The 21,076-nt window shown below is 37.2% G+C and overlaps 1 protein-coding gene across 38 annotated transcripts in view; it reads left to right on the top strand.

Annotated features, from left to right (window-relative positions):
- ADD3 (adducin 3) overlaps positions 1 to 21,076 on the top strand; it is a 139,347-nt gene that overhangs the window by 64,646 nt on the left and 53,625 nt on the right. For 5 of the 38 annotated variants that reach the window (XM_070483544.1, XM_070483445.1, XM_044751055.2 and 2 more), the window contains exon 2: positions 4,216 to 4,355. The exons of 12 other annotated variants lie outside the window; for them this stretch is intronic. The gene's annotated coding sequence lies outside the window, so the exon portion shown is untranslated. Of the gene's footprint in view, positions 1 to 4,215; positions 4,356 to 9,627; positions 9,749 to 12,276; positions 12,416 to 13,196; positions 13,398 to 14,888; positions 14,953 to 21,076 lie in introns of those variants that run through there. 21 more of the 38 variants (XM_070483584.1, XM_070483497.1, XM_070483572.1 and 18 more) reach the window with 17 other exon arrangements.

The following is a 21,076-nucleotide window of genomic DNA, read 5'->3' as shown; positions in this document are numbered from 1 at the left end:
TATTATAACACAATAATACAGTGCTGTATAGTTGTTTAAGAATCTGTCTCTCCCTTCTTCCTCCCCCAACCCACTAAGTTGCTAGAATTTCAGAACCAGGGATAAATGTCTCATTCATTTCTTGCAGTTTCCACCATCCTCCCTCCTCAATTGTAGCACATAATAGGTGTTGAATGAATTGTTGTTAAAAGAATGAATGAATTTAAGCAGAAAGTAGAAAGATTTGTTAATGAATTGGCTTGCTAACTTAGAATTTAAAGGTAAAATTTTAAAATCTAAAAGAGTAGATTAAAATCAGTATAGCTATAAGTTTAGCACAGAATAAGTTGATATTCTCCAACTTTAGTACTACTTGGAGGCAGAAAGTATGATGCGGTAAACCAAAATGCCTCTAAAATGCCAAGAAGAGATGTGTTATATAGGCCAGTTTTGTTTTTGTTTTAATTAAACCTCCTGTCATGCTACCAGTTTGTCTAAGGTGGTAAATCTACCAACCATCCGAAGAGACTTTCACCAAGGGCAGGCAGAACTGGAGGGGTTGAGGAATGAAAGTGAAGATGGGGAGAAAATTTCTAAACATGTCTCTAGCCCTGTCTTAGAAAGAGCTTATGATGATATTGGGGGACTTGAAGCTTTAGTTTTAGAAGATGAGATGTGGTTCTTGTCATGGATAGGCAGCACGTGTTCTAGAGCTTGATCTTGGAGAAGTAAGATTGTTAGTCTTGTAAGTTATGTGATTTGTCAGCTTGGCCACCTATCGTATAGCAGTGTTCAAAGCCAAGTACTTGAATTTTTTTTGGATGAGAATACTTAAATTTCCCAAGATAAAAAAATTTTGGTATGGCTTTTTTTAATGAGTGAATTATTTGAAACATGAAAGATAGTTTTTTCTTTTTTTTCTTTTGAGGAAGATTAGCTCTGAGCTAACATCTGCCACCAATCCTCCTCTTTTTGCTGAGGAAGATTGGCCCTGAGATAACATCCGTGCCCATCTTCCTCTACTTTATATGTGGGACGCCTACGACAGCATGACTGGCCAAGCGGTGCCGTGTCCGCACCAGGGATCCGAACTGGCAAACCCCAGGCCGCCGAAGAGGAACGTGCACACTTAACCACTGTGCCACTGGGCCAGCCCCAAAATGTGAAAGATACTTTTCCAACTAAAGATATTTTGTCTCATGTTTAGAAAAAGCAAAAATTTTAAAACGTCTGCATAATTCCATACCCTTAGATGGAGCAGATCAAAGCAAAAGTAATGTTTTTAACAAGAAATTGCATGTGTCATGAACATTTCATATGTTGTGTGGACATAACACATTTTAGTTTTACTTGTTTTCTGTTCTGTTTGGGGGCTTTTCCCCAAAGCAGAGATTATCTGTGAATGCGGGTTTTTTAATAGCACGTATGTATTTACTCTTCACTTTTTATTCTGCACAGGTTTTTTTTCACGTAGTCTTTGTCTTCCTCTAAGAGATGGTTAATAAAATGTGTTGTTTTTGGAAGCATTATGCCATGGTAGAGTCAAAACCTCATATTGTTTTTCCACTTCAGGTTGGCAACCTTCAGATACAGGCAAGCTCACTAGTTTGGTTAATTTTTGTTTTAAATGGGGATCATGCCTAATCTTTAGACCTAATGATTTACTGAATTTCAGTCTCAGCTTCATTAGGCTTAACTCACCAATCATTGTAGGTTATGTTGTATATTTTTTTTATCCATAAAAAAACCCATTTTGAAGATTAACCATATTTCACTTATCCTTAACCTTGCTTTTTCTATAGTTGCTTCCTCTTTAAATCCTGTATTACCTGTTTTAACAAATAACTGTCTATCAAATATTAAGTAGGCAAAGGGCATTATTCATTTACCATTCATAATATTTTTTGAACTTGCCCTGTGCTAGGTCCTGAGGGTCTCGGCCCTCCACTTGCTCACAGCATGTGTGAGAGCTGTACCAGTGAACAGACAACAGTGAGTCTGTGTAATGAGTGCTTTGTTGGAGATAAGCCAGAGGGCTGTGGAACTTGAGGCTTTAAACTTCAAGGTGGAGGCTTCTAGGAGTCTCCTTCACAAATTCATCCTTGCTAGGGAGGCAAAACTAGGATATTCCTAAATGGGAAATTACAGACTGTAGCCAGAGATGCCCGCAGACGAGAGTTGCATTTCACCAACTTGGTGAGGCTCTCATTATCTTCTGAAGCATGAACACCATGGTCAGCATTTTTATCAAGGAGTTATAAATTTTATATTATTACTTCTGAGAAGAATTAATTTGGGGGAGTGGAAGCCATGGGAGAGTAAGGGCTATCTTGCACTTGTACGGTTCTAGGGCCACCTCTGACTTAGGTTTCATGACTCCAGGGTGGCAGACTGTTTCATGAAGATAACTCCTACCTAGAACTCACACACAGCTTGCCGCCTCAGCTTTGGTTTCTTTTTTGTCCAGGCCTTTTCTTTCCTCTTGAGTTTTGCTCCCTCAGCTGAATCTCTTGTACTATTTGGTTGCTGCACAACTATCTGGGTTTTCTTTAATCCAGAGCCTCCGCACACTGTGTGTGAAATTAGCCTATTATGAAAATCGCTTGTGATGAAAAATCACCTCTACTTTTTATCTTCATTGCCACTAGTTGTGTGACCTTCTTGGCTTAACCTCTTTGAGTCTCGGTATTCTCATCCATAAAAGGGGTGTAATAGTACTGCCTGATAGGGTTGTTGAAAGGTGGTACATGGGACAAGTATGTAAAGCACAGAGCAGTGTGAAGTATTCCAGTAGCGCACTAACTGCTTAGCAGCAGTCACTTCTCTGAAGACACAAAAGTTTGCACACAGTTGGCTTTTAATCTCAGTTTAATATTTCATGCATTTTAGTATGCCCTATGATCATCTCCCTGCTCCCCATTTGTCTAGCAGTTTGCTTTCCTTTTTGGTGAGTGTTCAGACTTATTTATTTATTTTTTTGCTACTTTGATCATAACTGATCAACTGCTTCCAGGGGAAACCCATGGAAGCAGCCAGCTGGTATGAGGAGTTCTGTAACGCTATTATTTAAAGCATTATGGAAACACAGATGAAGGAGCTTTAAATTTGTTCTGAGTAGATGAGGAAAGTAGATTAAATTTTAACTGGACTTTGGATTCTCACTTGGTGAAAAAATGAAGATCGTGCTAGGTAAAAGGAGTTGTTTATACAAAGACAGATAAAGATAATCAGTATACGGTAGTCCCCCCTTATCCGGGGCATACATTCAAGACCCCCAGTGGATGCCTGAAACAAGGATAGTACCAAACCTTTATATATACTGTGCTTTCTCCTATACATATACACCTATGATAAAATTTAATTTATAAATTAGGCAGAGTAAGAGGTTAACAACAATAATAATAAAATAGAACAATTATAACATTATGCTGTAGTAAAAGTTACCATAGGGACCGGCCTCATGGCGCAGCGGTTAAGTTCGCATGTTCCGCTTCTCAGCGGCCCAGGGTTCGCTGGTTCGGATCCCGGGTGCAGACATGGCACTGCTTGACACGCCATGCTATGGTAGGCATCCCACATATAAAGTAGAGGAAGGTGGGCATGGATGTTAGCTCAGGGCCAGGCTTCCTCAGCAAAAAGAGGAGGACTGGCAGTAGTTAGCTGAGGGCTAATCTTCCTCAAAAAAAAAAAAAAAGTTACCATAGATCTTAACAACCTTGGCATACGATTTGTTTTCTTTCCTTATTAAGTTAAGAATCTTTTCACTTAAAGGAAGCACTTTACGGCTTCTCTCTCTCTCTCTTTTTTTTGGTATATCCAAATTGCCAGCATCACTCCTTTTATGCTCTGGGCCATTATTGAACACAAGCTCTGTGATACCTCAACAGTCAATCTGATAACCAAGATGGCTACTAAGTGACTAACAGGCTGGTGGCATATACAGCGTGGATATGCTGGACAAAGAAAGAGATGACACACATCCTGGGTGGGATGAAGCAGGAAGGCATGAGATTTCATCACACTACTCAGAAAGGCATGCAATTGAAAACTTATGAATGTTTATTTCTGGAATTTTGCATTTAATATTTTCAGACTGGTCGATCGTGGGTAACTGAAACCGCAGGAAGAAAAACCACAGATAAGGAGGTACTACTGTTTAAGGTAGAAGTAGTCACTACAAAGTCAAACGTCTTTTAATCTGTATGTTTATGAGTTAAGATTTTCCTTGTTTTACAGATGAGAAAACTGAGACTCAAAGGAATTTAAAAAACCAAAACCAAGAAACTTGTTTAAGATGCGTAGCTGATAAGTGGCAGAGAACTTCCTCTGAGGCAGCATTGTCTCCAAAGCTTCTGTTCTCTTCATCCTAAAATGAGGTATGGAGCTGCTGCCTAAGAGCCCAGTCAATAAATTACAGTTGGCCCTCCTTGTCTGTGGGCTCCACATTCACGGACTCAACCAACCACGGATTGAAAGGCCCATGATGGTTGCATCTGTAGTGCACACGTACAGATTTTTTCTTGTCATTATTCGCTAACAATACAGTATAACTGTTTACATAGCATTTACATTGTATTAGGTATTTTAAGTAATCTAGAGATGATTTAAAATATACAGGAGAATGTTCTAATGCACAGGTTTCAAAGGCATGACTATTTGGAGTTGTTTAAAATTACTTTTAAAATCAAAATAGTGATTGCCCCCGGGGAAGTGGGAGAGGGGATTGTGTGGTAAAAGGCATGACAAAACTTTCTGGGGTGAAGGTAATGTTCTATCTCTTAATTGGAGTTTGGGTTATACAAGTGTACACTTACATTTCTGCATTTCATTGTATGCAACTTTTACATTGAAAGGAAAAAGCCATAAGCAAATATTGAACTCTAGATAATGATATGCATGCTGAAGTATTTAGGGGAAGTATACTGATGTCTGTAATTTACTTTAAAATGCACTAAAAATAAGATTAATGGATAGAGGAATGGATAGATGAAGAGATGTGATAAAATGTATAGTACAATGTTAATGGTAGAATCTAGGTACTCCTTGTATGTACTTTCAGATTTGCTGTATATTTGAAATTCTTAATAATAAAATAACAAACACATGTAAATATCAATGTTAAAATATTATAAATTGTTGGAGGGAAAAAAAATCACTTTTTTTTTTTGAGGAAGGTTAGTTCTGAGCTACCTACTGCCAATCCTCTTTTTGCTGAGGAAGACTGGCCCTGAGCTAACATCCGTGCCCATCTTCGTCTACTTTATATGTGGGACGCCTACCACAGCATGGCTTTTGCCAAGTGGTGCCATGTCCGCACCCAGGATCTGAACCAGCGAACCCCGGGCCACCGAGAAGCAGAATGTGTGAACTTAACCACTGTGCCACTGGGCCGGCCCCAAAAAATCACTTTTAAAATGACTCAACAATTTTATATCAACAACCTCCTCACTGGAAGTGTCTCTGTTAATGCCACCCCAGGCTCTAGTTAGACTATCGTGAGTTTAAGTGGCTTTATTTAAATAACTCAGAAAAACCTTTTCTTTCCTTAGTCAACCTTATAGGTGTGGAGGTTCCTGCCTTTAGACATTTCAAGGTAGTCTGAATGTCCCACAAAGCTGAAGCTTGCCAAGCAAAGCTCATCCCTATGACGATTTGAGTCACTCACTAATACTTATACCATATTTCTAGAAGTTAGTGTCACTATCAGCCAAAGATTAAACTTTTCCTCTCCACCTCCCCCCAATATATCCTTGATCAGATGATGTTTGTTAAGGAAAAAGCTTTTTTTTTTTTTTTTGCTTTTGTGCTTTGTTTTCAGTCTACCACATGTTTGAGATGCCTTGTATTTCTTTAACAAATCACACTTCGTGCTTTCACAGCACTTTAGTTAGAAACAACTTCTCATTGTGCTGGTTTGAGTTCTGGCACTTGAGAGCAACTTCATTCTGAAGCTTATGGAATGTTGCTCTTGTATCTGGAGCAGAGAGCTTATCTTCTCTTTGTTGATTAAGCTGCAGCCCCTATTGGTGCCCAAAATGAGGTTCCCATCCAAGTTATATTTGAGAATGTATGGGCATTAGGAGTACATGAACTGTTATGCAACAGAAGGGGAATGGGGAGGTCCTTAGAACCATGAATTCAATTATGGAAATACCTAGTTTCATATAAAAAATCAGTAAGGATAGCTAAAATATGTTTTGAATTATTTTGTTCTAAATATGTCATCTTTCTCTTTTCTCTAACATTCATAACAATAATTAATCACAAGTCATTTTACGTACTGACAGCACAAGTTATTTTACGTACTGCATGTTTGAAAATAGAATATAACAAAATGGCATTTTATAAGATTTAAATGAAACAAATATTTGAAATAAAATTGGAGTTGGCAGGCAGGGGGAGAGGGGTATAGAATACTTCTTGAATTGCACATGAGCCCATACTATAGTTGTTAAGATCTGACACGCAGTAGAGAGTATTTTTATTTAAAATCCACAAAACTGATGGGGAGAGGGAAGAAGAAATTTGATTGCTTGAGAGTTATCCTAGAAGATTGGATCTGTAAATTTACATAAATCCCTGAGACAGGCAGGTGTATATGAGTGCCAAATAATGTCTGAACTAACCAAGAAATACTTGCTTTTCTGCATGACTGTGGTGAAAGCTGTTGGGAACCAACAGCTTTCACATTTATAAGGATTTTTTTATAGGGGTCTTACTACACATTGGGCAGGCAGCTGTTTAGTCCAAAAATTATTGGCTGGATTTAACATACTGGGGGCATGTGGATTTCTAAGAATGTCACACCTTGTCTATGCCAGTAAATCAGTGTCTATTCTTGATACTAAATCTGATGTCATTGGCAAATTTTCCTCTTTATTGGAAGGATGATATTGAGAGGGGATAATATTTTTTCGTGCATTTTGCTCTCTCTGTGATTGGGATGTTTTTATGTTTTGTTTTTTTTTTTAAGCTATGAAATAATACTGGCAAATCCCAAGAAAACTAGATCTGGATTTCATTTTGTCTCTTCAACTCTGTGTGATCTTGTGCACATTCCTGACATGTTACAAACAGCTTGTGTCTCTGAATGTGCAGTATCAATTTTCAGTGGTGAAAGCCCCAAAAGGAAACAGATTGATTCTTCCATGCACAAACAGCTGGGCAATTGTGGATGGAATTAATTGCTGATATATATTGGCTGTGTTTTTCTTCTCTTGTCATTTCCTTTGCAGCTGTGAAAGTGAAGTTTGACTTGAAAACAGACATTTCCAGCAGTGCGTATCTGAAAAGTATCAAGATGGGATTCTTCAAACCTCATATCCAACTGCTACCTTTGAGTTGTTCAGCTTAGGGGTGAGATAGGAAAGAACAAGGGGTGGAGCAAGGGATTCATAATAACATATATGGTTGAAAAAAATAATTGTCAGGCACTTTGGCAATGAAAGGAGTATTTTGGAGGGGGTTAAGTTATATGGCAAGAGTGACTTCATTAGTCCAACAAGAGGCTAGGTCAGTCAGCAGCCCCTCCCTAGGATCCTGAAAGAGGGTGTTCTAGGTGGTCCTCTCTCAAAATATTGAAATGTTCAATACTCCAGACTGATTTGTTGTTCCAGTGTGAGGGAGTAGCAGTTGGTGAGGGTAATGTGACAACCTGTATCATTAAAAATAATATTTTCCTGGTCGTTCCCACCTTTTCCAATTGTTTGTTTTAAATTCTATGTAAATAACTATATAGCTTATTTTTTACATGCTTGGGTGTTTTACTGAGAAACCTGTTTTTTATTTCATGAGTTATAGGAGTTTAAGTAAAAGTAACTGTTGGTTGTGTCTCTGAATGTGCATATACAGAAAGTACTATTGATTAAAATCACTTTGAACAGTAATCGGGGGTTTGGTAACAGTTTCAATAACTGGTAAATTATTTTAGACACTATTGAAGATTTTTAGATGGTAGGTATTCATCCTATCAAGTATCTTGTTTGGAAATCAGAAATTTTTTTAAAAATCAAAACTCTTATTAAATTATTTGGAAAAGTGGGTGATTTCAGATTAAAGAGCTTCTTCCAGGCAAATGAAAACAGGATTGAAACAAAAAAACAACCCACTAACTGGGAAAAAATATTTGCAAGTCATATATCTGACAAAGGCTTAATATCCATAATATATAAAGAACTCTCGCAACTCAACAACAAAACATTAAACAACCCAATAAAAAAATGGGCTGGAGACATGAACAGACATTTCTCCAAAGAAGATATACTGACGGCCAATAGGCACATGAAAAGATGCTCATCATCGCTGATCATCAGGGAAATGCAAATCAAAACTACACTAAGATATCACCTTACACCCGTTAGAATGACAAAAATATCTAAAACTAATAGCAACAAATGTTGGAGAGGTTGTGGAGAAAAAGGAACCCTCATAGACTGCTGGTGGGAATGCAAACTGGTGCAGTCACTATGGAAAACAGTATGGAGATTCCTCAAAAAATTAAAAATAGAACTACCATACGATCCAGCCATCCCACTACTGGGTATTTATCCAAAGAGCTTGAAGTCAGCAATCCCAAAAGTCCTGTGCATCCCAATGTTTATTGCAGCACTGTTTACAATAGCCAAGACATGGAAGCAACCTAAGTGTCCAGCAACAGACGAATGGATAAAGAAGATGTGGTACATATATACAATGGAATACTACTCAGCCGTAAAAAAAAGAACAAAATCATTCCATTTGCAATAACTTGGATGGACCTTGAGGGAATTATGTTAAGTGAAATAAGCCAGCAAGAGAAGGATAATCTGTGTATGACTCCACTCATATGAGGAATTTAAAATTATGGACTAAGAATAGTTTAGTGGATACCAGGGGAAAGGTGGGGTGGGGGGTGGGCACAAAGGGTGAAGTGGTGCACCTACAACACAAATGACAAACATTAATGTACAACTGAAATTTCACAAGATTGTAACCTATCATTAACTCAATAAAAAAAAAGTGGGTGATTGTAAAATTTAAGGTACAGTATGCATATTAGTGATTTTCATCAAAATAATTTTCCATTTTATTTGTTCATTTCAGTATCCAACCAAAGCATGTCCATAAATCAAATCTCTTATTTTTGAAGTCAAACTCTTGCTAGTTAGTTGATAAGAAAATGCTTTTCTTGTTTCCGCATTGCCAGGAGAACTAGAGCATTGGTAGAAAGGGTAGGTAATGTTTATTATGTTCATGTTTGGATCCCCTATTTTGGCCAAATAGACCAAAGTAAAGTTCTAGAGTGAGCAATGTTGCTGACACCTTGAGATGTGTAGAAGCTGCTGTTGCTAAACTTAGAAGTTGGCATGGTTGGACTTCCTCTATAGTAGTCCACTTCCACCTAACATTCTGTTGGTTGATCTGCATGATCTATCTTGCATTTTATCTTTACTTCCCTCACAAAAAAGAAATGAGTCTATATTTCATTTCATGGCAGGAAAGCTGATCTATAAACATGAACTTTTCCCCCGTTTCTTTGAAGAGGATTAACCAATTAATTTTGACTCCGAGGCCCTGAAAAATGTTGTGGCAATATTAACGTGCAGTTTGCTCTCTCTGAAGTCTGCCTGGGTGTGTTGTTTCCCCTAGAGTGGGCTCCACCCTTGCTCTAACCGCACCGAGTGTGGATATCTCACTGTTTAAAACAAAGTTCATTTTTAGGGCAGCATTGCATCAGAATTGCCACACAAAAACCGGCTTAAGAAATGTACAACAGCTTCAATTTTTTTTTGTAAGTAATGGATTGTATATTGTAATACTGATAGTGCACAGCTTAGGGGGAAGCATAGATAAGATAGATGGTTAATTTGTGCCAGCTGCTAGTAACATGTAATATTCTTCTTGGGGAGGGGCCTGTGGCTTTATCACTCAGCCAAATTTTTTCCTATTAGCTTACTCCTCAGCTTTTTTTCCCTTAAACAGTTTACTGAATTGTTATTGTTTTTAATTGTTTGAGGGATGACACTGACTATTTAAACTAAGAAAAATACTGATACTGTCCCAAATGTGCTAATTATTTAACATAAAAATGCTTGAAGTAGTGTTTTGCACTGAATTTATTGGACCCATTAATAGCATAATCTGGCAATACTGTATTTTGAGACATCATGGCATGAACTTTGTGTGTAAGAGTGGGTTCATTGAATTAAAAAAAGGCAGCATCTAAAGAGCCTTTATTTCTGTTATAATGATGCTTTGTCCTGCTGCTGTTGAGTATTTGTCAGAAGAGCTGGGGAAGACTGCCGCCCAAAGTTCTGTTCCATGCCTGGTCTGTGCCTCTGTGTTCTTTCTAGAGTTTGTGACGTGAACAGTAAGTTGAACTAGAGGAGAATTATTGTTATTCAGTGAGGTCCATGTTCAGCAATTTTTCTTTACAAATGGGGTCTGACTTTTTTCCCCCTCACATATTGGGGTTCTTTTGGTAGCTGAGGTTTAAATGCCTGTGAAGTGTTTAATTATGCACTGACCAAAGTGGGCATGCTGAGAGAGAGGCTGTGCTTTGTGATGTCTATACTGACTGTTGTCTTCCTCTGTGTGTGTGTTCATTGTGTACCCTTGTGGGGTAGACACACTCATTCAGTACAAGCAAGTTGAACCACTTGCCTCAGTTGAAATCAAAGCTGAATGTTGAAAGCAGCAGATTTCTGTAAAGCTTGCAGGAGTAACATTGTGTCATCCTTTTTGGACTTGACTTCCTAGCATTTCCTTGCTTCAGCTTCCTCTTTGTAACTTGATAGTAATTGTGTTTAGCTATTTTCTAATATCCAAGCATGTAAGAATAAAGTAAAAGCATGATATCATAGAAAAAAGCACTAGCCTGGGAATCAAGAGGCTATTTCTTTGGACATGAGTTTCTTCACCTGTAAAACTAGGAATTTGGGTTAGTTCTCTTAAGATCTTTTCCAGCTTAGACTACCCTAATTCTCTTTATAAAAACACATGCCTATTCCAGAAATGCTAAAGGGAATGTATTGGAATTGAGAAACAATGTTTAGATGTTAATGTAGAATCATTCCTATAAATGACAGGAAGACTAAAGTTTTGCTTTAAATAGTGTATATCAGAAATTTTGGAAATTTTCTTTTTAATACCTGAGCAGTAGAATTAGCTGTATAAATCATCTCCTCGACAAGAAAATATATTTTCAAGTTGAAACTAGGTGAATGTCTTGCCACAAGTATTGTGTGGACATTTCATTAAACATTGCTGTACTCAGTGTACAGTTTTTACTTGCATACTCTTGGGTAAGTGACTTTCAAACTTTTTTTCAATATATTTTGCATCATGACCCAATACACACACTACCTACACACCACTTAATCTCTGAAATAAGTTTTTCTTAAAGCACAGAAAACACTGCTGTTTTCTGTTCTATTTCATTTAAAAAAAATGTTGGTTTCAATCCACTGAGCTAGATGATTTCTACTATCCCTTTAAACTCTAGGAGAATATAGTCACTCAGACTTTTATAGTTGGTCGAGAGCAAAGCTTTGCCAACCAGTTTGCTGTTAAATATTGAAATTAGAAGATTTTCTAAATAGTTTATGGAACTTTTATAGATAGTCAATAGTTAATATTCTTAATACTTTTTTTCTTGTAATAATTATGTACTGCAAAGAAAACAGAGTGAATTTTTCTCGCCAAGCCCTATATAGCTGCCCCCAAATCCCCTCTTGTTTACACTAGTATGCTGTACAAGTTTTATCTTATTTATCCATACTGCATTAGTGAAAATTAATCCACCTACCGTGACGTGAAAAGGGTTGGGAAGTCTTTTCTAGACCACTAGATAATGTGTCAAGTAGGTTAGATGTAGAGGATCAAATTACCATTGATAGACCTCATCTTTATCTTCCTCACCAGAGTCTTCCCGGGGCTCTACAGAAGTTCCCTTCTCTGCTTTAATATACTTCTAAAAAGTATTAATTTTATAACTTAAAAAATGTACATGGTAAAAGGACAAAACAATACAAAGAGCATATGACAAAATGTCTCTTTCCCACCCTAATCCCTGAATCCTGTTCCCCAGGGGGGAGTTTCTTCTCTATTTTTCCAGAAAATCTCTATGAAAGTGAGTGGATATCTTTTTACTAAATCCAAATTAGATTATATTACTCATACCATTATATATCTACCTCATTCTTTTTAATGACTGTATGGTACTTCAGTATATGGATGAGTGTACTATAATTCATTTAATCATTTATCTTTTGATAGATATTTGTATTATTTCTAAGTTTTTCCATTTCTCCCCATCAGATATAGTTATGCTATCAGTCTTTTCTCTTACCTCCATTTTGGGACAGAACCAAGAACCCAGGTGCTATAGGAAAGAGGTGATGTTGTTGTGTGAAAATGGAGAAACCCCTCACCAACTTCTCTGGCTAGAACACCAAAGGTGGGTCCTACTGTCCCAGCCATTCATGAGTGGGTAAGAACTGCCCTGGAAATCATTTTTCAGTAGATTAATGAAGTAACGTTGGGTTCAAAATCTGGTAACTTGAGTGTGAGATCGTGGGCAGGTCACCTAACTTCCTTGATCCTCAGTTTTACCATCTATAAAATGAGAATTTGGAATAGATGAGTTTTAAGGTCCCTTCCAACTATAATATTTACATAGTATTTTTGTTGGAATGTTGATTTAAGCTATATACCCCAAATTAGATGAAGTTTCTGTTATTTAAATTAAAAACATCTTTTGTGTATGTTGTGTGGTCTGTAATTTATTTGACCTGCCTTATGGCCTAAGCTATTTGAAAATCTAAGAATGTAAAAAAGAGAAGTTTAATATTATACTATATTTTACATAAACTCTCTTTTTCTAAAAAAATCAATTTCAAAAGTATAAAACCTATTCCAGAAGTGAAGGGACATCCTTTTATCAAGCTTGAATACTTGAGGAAAAGATTCTAAGTAAGGTGATGTTTGTTTCTAAAATGGATCCTTGTAATTTTCAATGAATCCAACCATTTAAAGCTAATCCTAAGGGCTTTGAAACTTGGCTTCAGCCCTCTTGTTTAAATTGTTTTCACATTCTAGTCTTCTAATCCATCTCCTTGTTTCATTGAATGCTACAATTGATATTGCTTGACATAGCTAAAGTTTTCTGATTTGATGCTGAGGAAGCAGCCTTAGAGGTGAACTGTACATTGTCATCCTGCCAGCAAAGTTATCAAGTTACACAGCAAAGTTATAGAGTAACAGAAGGAGGAATTTTTGCTGTATCACACATAGGATGTTTAGCATTGCCTGTTTCACAATTTTATTCGTGTAATTCTGTCAAATGACAGCTGTCCTGAAAGCAAGATGGTACAAGAACTTCATCGTTTGATTTGTGTAATTACAACAGAAAGATAAAAAGACGTTTTCTTGGCCTGGAGGTAGGAGAGTCTGTGTGTGATTGTGTGCTGGTTACCCTAGCTTCTTGGCAGAAGGCTTGGCTTACCTTGAGTATGTATACTTCTCTAAAACCTGAGTTATTATTTATTATCCAAGTAATGCTACATAATTATACTACTGGTATTCTATGTTAATTTTCGTATCAGTTGTTTGACGTATGGTTCAGTTTAGCAAAATGTATTGAAGGCCTTCTAGGAGCCAAGTACTGCATTAAATGGTGGGAATACCCAGATGACAGAGACAGTATTGCTGGAATCTACTAAAATGACAACTGTTCCTATTTCTTCCATTGTTGATGTTTTCAGATATCCACTGATAAGTGGAGCTGAGCAGAGAAAGTCTTCAAATAGAGTCTTTGAAAGTAGAGGAAAACAAAGTATATTTTCAGTATTTAAAAAGGGGGTCTTAAGGTCTCATTAGGGTAGTGTCAGTTACTGTGAAGGCTTACTCTTCTGTATGTGCATCTGCTAGTGACATCAGTTTCTCACTAATCAAATTATAAATGAAATAAACAAAGTTGTGATGCTTGAACTAATTGAGCCTCCATTTTTCCCTGCTAAAATGTATCTGAGATATATAAACCTGTTTCTGGGGCCGGCCTGGTGGCATAGTGGTTAAGTTCATGTGCTCTGCTTCAGTGGCCTGGGGTTCTTGGGTTCGGATCTTGGGTGCAGACCTACACACCACTCATCAAGCCATGCTGTGGTCACATCCCACATACAAAATAGAGGAAGATTGGCACTGCTCAGGGCAGTCTTCCTCATCTAGAAAAAAAAAACCCTGTGCAATTATTGTAGTTCATATAATAACTTAAACAATTGCTTGTATGAAACTAACCCTGAAAATGGTCACACGATGTCTTGGAGACGTATTCTGATACCTTTTTTGTCAGGTTACCCCATCTATTGTGGCATTTACGACTAGGGAAATTCTCTGTAGTTAGAAATATACAGGATACTGCTGTCTACAGGATGTTGTACAAACTTTATCTGAAACATTTGAAACTATTTTAGAAAAACAGTCCTATTCTAGCAGAATCAGTCAAATAGATTGTACTTTGAGCTGAAGCAGAAAGCCATTTTGAACAAGAGAGAGAGAAGAAAGTCTAGTCATTACTCTGGTCTGTTATGCAATCCCAGAGGGGACTGCTGTTTCTCCTTTGGAGCCCAGCTTTTGGCTCGGGTCCTGTGACACACAGTGGGAATTCACTTCCTATTCAGGAAACGCTGTTTTTCAATGTATTATCTTGTTGAGACAACCACAGTGAACAATGGGCTATTAATGTATTAGAACAACAAGTGTCATAACTAGCCAATATTTGCTTTGTTTTGAGTGTTACCCTAAAAAAAACAAGCTTTGACCAAGCTTCAGAATACATTTGACTGTCAGTGACTGCTGGGCATAAAAGCAGTGACAGTTAAAAAAGAACAAAGAAGAAAAAGTGCTTTAATAATGGTGATGAACTTTTGCAGGTTTACTCACTTCCTGTCCACAAAGAGACAAGAATAAATTAAATGACTTCAATACATCTTTCAGGTATGAAAAATATCCACTTAGAAGCCTGTTTTGAATTTTGAAAGCCACACCAAGAAACTGGTATAAAGAAAAACAGCCTCAAACTCAAGTTATCTTATGAAATATCAAACCCTCTTATGGGATATGTCGCATTCAGTTTTTAGATATTTATATTTAAAATAATTTGAAAATACTGCTTATTTGGGGGCTGACAGCTTTTATTAAAGCTTCTACTTTGATAATGATTAGGAAAAAAAACTCCATTTGGGCATGATCAGTTAATATCAAGTGACTGCTATAAATTTTTTCTTTTACTGTTGGTTGTCTTTCCCTGTGGTCATGTTTTAGTCCTCTCTATGATTAAACTGGGAAGTCCTTAAGGGCAGGACCTAGACCTGTGCCTTATATTTCTAATACCCTTTATCTAACAGCTGAATTAGTGTTTGCTAATTGATCGGATTAGTAGTTTTTTTGGTGAAGATGACATTTTTGTAGCATTATTTGTACCTGGTCTCAAAACACAGCAGTATAGATTTTTAAAAATTTCTCTTTTTATACCTTCACACTTCTTTGTGATTACTTGTCAGTAGGCTTAAGACATTTCATATGCAGGTCACAATATTCATTACCTCAACCAACTTGGATACCTGGCCATTCTGATCAAACCACAATTAGCCCAGTTTTCAAGGGTTGCTCTAGATCTTTGCCCTAGTTTATTCAAAGACAAGTAGAGAATGGGATATTATGAGTCAATAGCCCTACTCACCTCACTGAATTTAATAAACCCTTCTTGAATAACTGTAAGTAAACAATGAAGAAAGGAAAAAGATGTCGACCCAGTTACTGGGACAGACAGACATACTCGATTTAAAAGCAACACAGACTATGACAAAGTGCTTTGGAAACACTAAGGGAAAAAAAGGGTAATTCTGATGGAGGAGATTGGAGAAGCCATCATGGAAGTAGTTGGCTTTTGAATCAAACCTCAGAGTGTGGATTAAGATTTGGATGAATGGAGATGAGAGGGGAAAACAGTCCAAGTGTGTGAGAAATAAGGTGAGCAAAGCATCAATCTGGGAAATGGCTTTTGTTTGGGAGAATCATCATTTTCCTCTAAGTCTCTGGGCGATAGACCTGAGCCTGGAGCCATCCTATTTTCAGAGCCTGAATTTTACAACCCCCCAGGCTAATTCCTAGGTATTTTTTTAAGATGAGACTCCAGGGGAGCCACTAAGAAAACAATGTTTTTGGGAAATTATGGTTCATAGCTTTGTGCTTCTCAATTGTAACCATGAACCCCGAGGATTGGTATCCATACTATCTTTTAGATGTTTAAAATAATACTTTCCAACACTTTATAGCTCTACCTTCCTTGACAGTAAAGATCAAAAGTAGACATAAAATATTTACCAAACCCTAGAGAGCTACTTAAATTACTAAGCTCCATAAAGACTGCTTTTTCTCTGACAAAGTACTTGATGTGGGCTTTAAGTCCAGCTAAATAGGCACTATAGAACTGAGCTAGTCTTTCTGAGCCTCCAAAAAACAAGGATTCTACTCCAAGCCTGAATTTAAAATATAGCAAGCAGTTTAAGTGAACCCTTCAGGCATGTGTGAGTGGACACAAAAAGCTGAGTCATAAAGTTTGCTCTCTCTAGTGAATTACCATGAAAGCTTAGAAGCATTTTCATTATTAAAGAATAGTATAAATGGCTCTAAATTCTTATGAAAACAGACAAAAAAATCTGTTTTTTGTGTTAACCCTGAGTACATACCTACAAACCCCTTAAAACCAAGAAATTGGAGCTTGAGGCATTAGTTGACTTTTCTTTTTCATAAAAGTTAACATTTATTGTACAGTAGCTTCTGAAATTAATTTATAGCCAAAACCTGTAGTTAAAGGAAATTTTTTAAATGCAATTTGTATTTTAAATCTTATATTGACAGATCACATGATCTGCATTCTGTGTATTATATGCTACTCTGGATAATGTCAAAAGTCTTGAGAGAGATAAATTGAGGGACTTCAGCAAGTCACATTCTCTCTTGGGACTTGTTTATTCATATGGAGAAATGAGGGGGTAGGACTAGATGTAATAATATTTTATATCTTATTAAGCTCTAACACCTTTAAGTTCTAAAGATACTATTTCTCTTTTGGTTCTAATTAGGTAATATTAGGGAAGACTTTATTTCTTGGAAGAGTTGTTATTTGCATTTATAAATGTTTGTTTCTGTTTTCCTTACAAAGGTATTATTCATCCTTTTAAAATTTGCATTTCTGTTTTTGATTAATTTTCTTTCATAAATTAAATGATGAATTAGTTTAATGCTTTCTGTTTTTCCCTGAACTTGACATTAGACTTTTTATATCTTCTTTCAGATTTTCTTACTTTTTATTAAGACTTCAGTTTTCAGCTGTGAATTAGAGACTTGGGTTGTTGTCTCTCTATCTTCCTATCATCTCCAGGCTCTTCACTGTCTCTTCTTGTTGGAAAAGAATCTCAATCTCTTTTCTCTTATGTGATTTAATTGTCATAAAATATCAAAATGTGTGCACACATTTTCAAGATTCTTATTCATATTGATTAGGCCTACTTTTCAAGGCTAAATTTTGTTTTATACCAGGTCAGAGCCTATGTAGCCAGCCCTCCTTCGTGGTCTAGTGGTTAAGATTCAGCACTCTCACCACAGTGGCCTGAGTTCCTTTCATGGTAAAGGAACCAGCCACACCACCCATCTGTCAGTTGTTGTTCTGTGGTGGCTACATGTTGCTGTGATGCTGAAAGCTGTGCTACCAAGTATCAGCAGGGCCACCTGTGGTGGAGATGTTTCAGCGGAGCTTCCAGACTAAGACAGACTAGGAAGAAGGACCTGGCCACTTACTTCTGAAAAAACTGGCCATGAAAACCCTATGAATAGCAGTGGAGCATTGTCTGATGTAGCACCAGAAGGTGAGAGCATGGCGCAAAAAGACTGGGTAGGGTTCCACTCTGCTGTACACAGGGTTGCTAGGAACTGGAATGAACTCCATTGCACTGATGACAACAGAGCCTAGACTCTTTAAATGAATCAGTAAGCCTATATGGCAATAAATGACCACCACAGTTATAGATGAAATAATGGGGCATACATAGTCTAGGATCCAGCAGTCTCCCATCCATCTCTTTGTAAAGCTCACAATTATAGTTTAGTTTACACTTTGTGGAAGATTATATCTGGTGAATGACCGGGGGATTTTACTTATTTATTGTTGACTTAATAATCAAATTCCTGAGTGTCAAGCCCTGTACTTCCTGCTTTTATGTTCAGGTAAACTTCATTGTAAGAAAATCCAATCTATGAAAATATATGTTTTGCCAAAGAGTTCACATTAGCAGTAGGGACTTAGATTTGGGGCAGTGGTAGGAGAGGAGTTGGAAATATTTACCAAAGGATCTTAAACAGGTATAAATTTGAAATTACTCAAAATTTGAAAAGGTCATTGGGAAGTAGGAGTGGCAGCGGGGGTAGGGGAAGGTAGAGATGCATGGGATAGTGATTAAGAATACAGGTTCTGGAGCAAGTCTGCTTGAATTTATATCTCAGCTCCTCACATATTCGTGTGTGACCCTGGACAAGTAACTTCTCTCTGCTGTTTTTTCATCTGTAAAGCAAGTATGATAATAGTGCCTACTTCTCTAGGGTTATTATGAGGATTAAATGAATTAAAACATGCCACATTCTTAAAACAATGTTAGACAATAGTAGATGCTCAGGAAATGTTGACTACTGGCCATTACCCCTCTCTCCACGTAGAAGCTTGTTTTCATCAAGAATTGTGTTTTAAAAAATTCCAATATAATCTGTTTAATGAAAAAGAACAGCTAAATTACCAAGAAGAGTAGTGTCAGTGATGAAATTAGAGTGGCTGAACATGCCTGACAAGGATTTGGAATCCAGGCCCTTGACAACAGGGCAAATTCCTACAACAGGCAATAGAAAAGAGCCCAGGTGTGCAGACAGTTTGTGAGAGGTTTAACGGTAGGTGTCACAACCTGGGATGTAGGCAGCACAGGGACAGGGTATTTTGGCAAAAGGTAGTAATTGGTAGAAGTCTAGATGGAGAATCAGTATCAGGGAGATCTGCTTGACATCAAAGATCCTGTACTGTAAGCTGAGGTGTGAGCTATCTGGTGACCTCAGCAAACAGTAGAAACTGATAGAAGGGTGTAAGACTGAGACCTGGGAAATAAGATTCAGGCACAGACCTTCACTTTTGAAAGTATTTGGAGTTACCTGATAGAGAAACAAGACAGAGATTTAGGTTTAAGTGATTTAGATTAAGTGGAGGGGCTGAGAGATTAACAGAATTTGATTATTAAGAATCAGATGAAAGTATTGCTAAAGTGAAAGTCAACAATCAGAATGGGAGCAGCAGTAAGACTAACTTGATGCTGAGCTGCTAAGCTAGTTTCTTATGGTTTCTTGTAAACCTCGGGACCCAGACCTGGCATGATGCCAATCTGCAGGTTAGGGTTTAATGTTCTCTAATGTGGGGAGAAGGGCAGAAATGCAGCAAGTATGTACACATGACAAGAAACTGGCTAACCTGAGCAAGTGACCTTTTTAATCCACCCTTTCTTAAATGAAAAGACATTCTATCAGACTGTAATATTCTGTAATTTGATAATTGCTTTAACAATGGTTCAGCTATGATAGAAAGCAGTAGAGCCCACTGCATTTTTAATTTGTGGTTGGTGTTCATTGTGAATCTTCATAGAGTTTTAACAAGAAATTTCTGTTGAGAGAATCTCATGTGACAAGAACATTCATGTCTTCTTGCTTCAGCTTTGCTTGGTAACATTGTTTCTAGGTCTAACATTGTAGTTTTCCAAAGTCATGCCATTGTAGAAGACATCTTTGTTGCATGCCATTACGTATATCAAATGTTGTTCAGGTTGCTAGTTTGATTTCTGTTATCTTTAAAGAGCTGACTGATTCTGCAAAGGTGCGCTATCTATCCACTCTGTTATGAGGGTAAGATGCCTCCTAAAATTTAGGATGGAAATTCCACTGGAACAGTATGTGTGTTAGTTTCCTAGGGCTACCATAACAAAATACCACAAAATGAGTGACTGAAAACAATAGAAATGTATTCTCTTGTTCTTGAAGCCAAAAGTCCAAAATCAGGGCATCAGCAGGGTGAGGCTCTGAGGGAAAATCTATTTTATGTCTCTCTCCTAGCTTCTAGTAAGTAGTTGCCAGCAATCCTTGGTGTTCCTAGGCTTGCAGCTGCTTTAGTCCAACCTCTACTCCCATCATCACATGGCTTTATCTCCCTGTGTGTCTCCTCTGTGTCTCGGTGTCCACTTTTCTTTTATAAAGACACTAAACTCTGGATTTGGAACCTGCCCTAATCCTGTATGACCTCATCTTAATTTGATTACAAATTAAGACCCTGTTTTCAAATAAGGTCACATTCTGAGGTAATGACATGAATTTTAGGAGACACTATTCAATCCAGTACAATATGTAATACCAAACTTTAGATCTAAGGGATGATTCATTTGAAAAAACTAGTTTCACAAAAGTAGATTTTTTTTTTTTTTTACAAAAACAAGTTTCTGAGGTTGATAAACATCTCTTTTCATGGACTTACACTTTAAAACCATTATCAGATTTATAAAATGGCAGGTTATGACCAAGTATTTTTTTTTTGCCTTCACTTTTTTTGACCAATTATTTTATTGAAGTTTTAATGGTTTATAACATTGTGTAATTTAAGATGTACATTATTATATATCAGTTTCTGTATAGACTGCATCGTGCTCACCACCAACAGTCTAATTTTTACCTGTCACCATCGATATGTGCCCCTTTATAGCCCTTTCACCCGCCCCTAACTCTCTTACCCTCTGTTAACCACTTGTTCTCTTTGTCCGTGTGTTTGTTTATCTTCCACATATGAATGAAATCATGTGGTGTTTCTTTCTCTGTCTGGCTTATTTCACTTAACATAATACCCTTCCATCCATGTTGTTGCAAATGGGACCATTTTGTCTTTTTTTGTGGCTGAGTACTAATCCATTGTATATATATACCACATCTTCCTTATCCAGTCATCAGTAGATGGGCACTTGAATTGCTTCCACATCCTGACTAT

This window comes from Equus asinus, chromosome 2 (genome assembly GCF_041296235.1).
Source record: "Equus asinus isolate D_3611 breed Donkey chromosome 2, EquAss-T2T_v2, whole genome shotgun sequence".
NCBI lineage: Eukaryota > Metazoa > Chordata > Mammalia > Perissodactyla > Equidae > Equus > Equus asinus.
This window is presented reverse-complemented; position numbering and strand designations above follow the sequence as displayed.